The following is a 4,759-nucleotide window of genomic DNA, read 5'->3' on the forward strand; positions in this document are numbered from 1 at the left end:
CACAACGTTGCACCACCTGCCTTCTCTCATATGTGCACATGCTATAATATAGTGTGATACCATATCGTCGATCCCACTACAGCGTCACACAAAAGCATCAAAAGCATCAGATCTACAAGCTCAAAACGCGTCGCTTTGCGCCGCGTTTCCAGCTAGTAGATCTGCTGCTTTTGCCTTTTTTTTCATTGAATCCTGAAAAGTAACAGTGGACATATATGAGGTTTCCACTCGACAGAGATATGTCTGTACACACCCTATGTGTGTACATACTGTATGTGTACATTCCGTGTGTTTAGTGTGTGTCCATACTACAGTATATGTGTGGACATGCCATACATACAGTATAGGTTTACATACCCTACGTGTGTACATACCATATATGGGTACATACCCTGCGTTTGCATACATACAGTGTATGAGTACATATTATGTGTGTACTACCGTATCATGTGTACATACTGTATTATGTTCGCGTGTGTGTGTGTGTGTGTGTGTGTGTGTGTGTGTGTGTGTGTGTGTGTGTGTGTGTGTGTGTGTGTGTGTGTGTGTGTGTGTGTGTGTGTGTGTGCGTTGCACATTTTCCTAAGCACTCTATTTCCTCAATCCAGCTGTTGGTTGGTTTGTTCATGCTGCTTACTCTGATCTGACACTTTGTAAGTCCAGCTGTGTGTGTGTGTGTGTGTGTGTGTGTGTGTGTGTGTGTGTGTGTGTGTGTGTGTGTGTGTGTGTGTGTGTGTGTGTGTGTGTGTGTGTGTGTGTGTGTGCGCGTGTGTATGTGTGTGTGTGAGCGCGAGAGCGCGCGTGCATGCGGGAGATTGCTACTGGGCAGGAACAAGGAGTCTGGTGTCAGGTGTGTTCTCTTGTCTCTTATCAGAAGTGTCAGACTGTCAGCTCTGCCTTTAGCTACTGCCAGTCTGTGTGTGTGTGTGTGTGTGTGTGTGTGTGTGTGTGTGTGTGTGTGTGTGTGTGTGTGTGTGTGTGTGTGTGTGTGTGTCTGTGCGCGTACGTGCGCTGACACTGTATTTGCGTAGTTTTTCCATGTCAAAGGACTGCCTCATCTGATCCCCCGTTGCCCTTGTAGAACGAGGTCAGAAGTCTGATGCCTGTCTAACACACACACACACACGCACACGCACACGCACACAAAGCACTCCCTGACAGGAGCTGTAGGCTCTGAGGTATTGATCTCAGCAGGATGCTCCCCAGTCTTGGTTAGTCCTGGCTATAAAGAGCTGTGAGAGACACACACACACACACACACACACACACACACACACACGCACTTTCATGCCCAATTTAGTAATTATGCCAATGTATTCCTCCCCCCACTCATTTCTGTGTTGTCACTGCTGTTGTATCCTACTGACTCACCATCTATCCATCCATCCATCCATCCATCCATCCCAGTGGTTTTCAAAGTGGCATCCGGGGACCCCCAGAGGTCCTTGGCGGGGTTCCAAGGGGTCCCCAGCTAAGTATAGGACAGCTCTGTGTATAATCCCTGATTTTAGTCTGTATTTATTCATACGTTTATTTGGACGGGACAGCGCATATTCATGAACATTAGGCTACATATAAAATGTAGTGTGAATACTTCGGATTTAGCAAGAATGCAAAAATGTCCATCCGTAGTCCCCACACATAAAACATCAAGTGGAGGTGTGTATGGGGGGGGCGATCGCCCCACTGATTGATTTCTGTCACACAGTCCCTCAGCACTGCCAGGCCCCACTGGGAAGATAAACGATGTTGCTGCCACCAGAGCAAATAAAGCCGCCTTTCCATCTCTCTATCTTTGTTTTCTCCCGGTGCCATCCGTCTTCGTGGCACTGTTTCTGTCCTCCTTGTCTGACTGTCTCCCATAGCTCTCTCTCTCTCTCTCTCTCTCTCTCTCTCTCTCTCTCTCTCTCTCTCTCTCTCTCTCTCTCTCTCTCTCTCTCTCTCTCTCTCTCTCTCATATTGTCCCTTCTCTCATGAGTCGGTGAGATGCGGATCTCCGAGTGACTCTTAACCCTTTGAGCCCGGAAACGCATCTGTGTCATTTTAAGATTTCTTTGGCTATTAAAAAATAGTAGATATACAAGCTCATAGCGCGGCATTGAGAAAAACCTTGAAAATGTGTGCATTGTAAGATGGTGCTCCGTGGCCAAATACAGATCTAAAAATCTTTTCTAAATCCCAACAGTAGGCCTATATATTGCTATAGCAGTGGTGCTCCAACTTGTAAAACATACATATATTCAAAGATTTGCAAAACTTTTCCACGATTTTTCAAAAAATAGCTGATCTACAAGCTCATAGCCAAAGAATGACACAGATGCGCACTCGGTCTTAATGGGTTAACGGGAGATTTATACTTAGTTGCGTGCCGGAGTCACACAGACAGCGCAAATACAATCTACAAGAACATTGAGCATGTACTGCAGATATGTAGGAAAAAGCTTGAGTGAGAGGGTGGGCGAGGGACTGAAGGAGGGTGTGCGTGCATGTATGAATCAAATAACTACAAGAAGCTTATTGACAAGAGCCGAGTGTTATTAATGAACAAGGGTTTGCAACCAGTGTTGCCATGTCTGCTTATACTGCTGAATGGGGCTGAGCCATGGACCCTCACAGCACAACAGGAACGGGCCCTGGATGGAGTCTACACAAAAATGCTACGAATGGCACTATAGGTGTCACATCGAAAATGAGGACCTCTACGGGGACCTACTGTACCACGGGTCACAGAAAGTCAGAGAAAGAAGGATGAGGCTGGCAGGACACTGTGTCAAGCACCCACAACTATAGAGGCAAGCAAACTGACACTATGGGAGTCTACCCAGGGCAAAGCCAGGAAAGGCAAGAACGCGTCGCATCCCGATGCGTCGTGAGCTTGTAGATCTGCTATTTTCAAATATCCGCAATGCTCATGTGGCCTAGTCGCTTCATTTGGGCTTGTTTTCGTAGACCTACTGTAGTTGCTTATTTGTCTGACAAAATCTGGCAACACTGTTGGCAACAGAGTTTTTTTTCAAAGAAGTCCACTTCAAGCAGAGGGGCCATAATATGCAGGGTTTTCCCTGCGTCTCACTGGCTTCACTAAAGTGCTGTCCAACTCAAAAGCCATGTCTACCTTGCAGATGTCACTCCTGTTCCTCGTCAATGCCAGGCTATGTTAGGAAGGATCAACGATGGCTGAAGTACTCCCACTTTGACATGTCTTCCCTCCCATCGTCATGCAGAGCCTTACAGCCTCAGGGCTGGCTCCTAACACTGCCTGCTTTTAAATCCCATCTTAAAACAACTTTAACTCGGCATGAGAGTCGCCTTTCTTTTTGCATTGTGTTTTTATTGCATTTTAAGTTTTTTTTTGCTGTTTTTCATTGTACAGCACTTTGGCATATACGTTTTGAATGCGCCTCATAAATACATTTGGATTGGATTGGATTAAAACGTAACTGCATCACACTCTCAGGATACCCACGACTTCTGTACAAACCCTGAACAAAGTAATTACAATATTGGCTTTGACATGTACAAAGTACATCGACAAAGCCTTAAGGCACTTCTTAGCCCACCCACAGCACACAACACAGTATCTGAATGTGAAAAAAAAAAGCTCACACAGGTCTATATATGTTTACACGTTCAGTGTAAAAATTAACGCTGCAAAGACACTGCTAGTGGATTACATGGGTGTATACCTCAAAGCTGTAGTCATATGTGATGCCGCAAGAACACAGAAGCCGTAAGCCTCGCTCCGTGAAGCCCCAAGGTGTGTTTTAATGAACCTCTGTATCTCTACAGTGTCTTTTTACAAGACAGAGAGGCTCTTGGTTTACGTTGGCAATGGCTCCACGCATCTGCAATGCTAAAGGGATTACTAACGGATTTCCAGCCCTCAAATATGTTATTGCTGCACGTTGCCTCAAGGATATAGTGTAGCTCTGCATGTACTGTATAAATGGAATGAACACTCCCTCTGCCAGAGTCAGAAACATGAGGGCGGGAGACACAGAGAAAGAGGTGGATGTAGAGAGAGAGAGAGAGAGAGAGAGAGAGAGAGAGAGAGAGAGAGAGAGAGAGAGAGAGAGAGAGAGAGAGAGAGAGAGAGAGAGAGAGAGAGAGAGAGAGAGAGAGAGAGAGAGAGAGAAGAAGTGAGTGAGACAGCATTTAGAAAGGTATACAGCATCTAACCACATACCTTGGCATATACTGTAGGCCAGCGGTTCCCAAACCTTTTTGGCCGCGCACCCCCCGTTACCTCCCGACCTAGCAGACGCACCCCCCACACGGAAAGGAAATATATGAACATATATTTTTGTCTCCGCCAGGAGACTATGTTTTCGTTCTCGTCCTTCCGTGTGTCCACCAAGCTAACATTGGTCAAGCTTCACGTGACACGTGACAATATGTTGAAAGGGTGTGCTTTGATTGGCTAGCGAGACGCATGATGAAATAGAGATAGGTATCACTTCAAAAGATCATTTATATCTTTTGAAGTGAGGTAAGACAGGATTAATCAGGAACAGTACTGGCGGAGACCTGTGCTCCGAGGAGCACATTCTAGTTTATATTATGTAACATGTTGATCATATATGTGACATATTATTTGACAAAAATACCAGCTCTACAGGCTCAAAATGCGTCGCAGTGCAACACGTTGTGAGCTTCTAGATCAACTACGAGATTTGGTGTAGAGGGAAAGAAGTTGGGGACCAGTGTAGACCCCAGGGCGATCCTGGTCAATACATGTTTTAAGTAAAAAGGCAGAGAG

Source organism: Gymnoscopelus microlampas (assembly GCF_963454915.1).
Source record: "Gymnoscopelus microlampas genome assembly, chromosome: 12".
Taxonomy (NCBI): domain Eukaryota; kingdom Metazoa; phylum Chordata; class Actinopteri; order Myctophiformes; family Myctophidae; genus Gymnoscopelus; species Gymnoscopelus microlampas.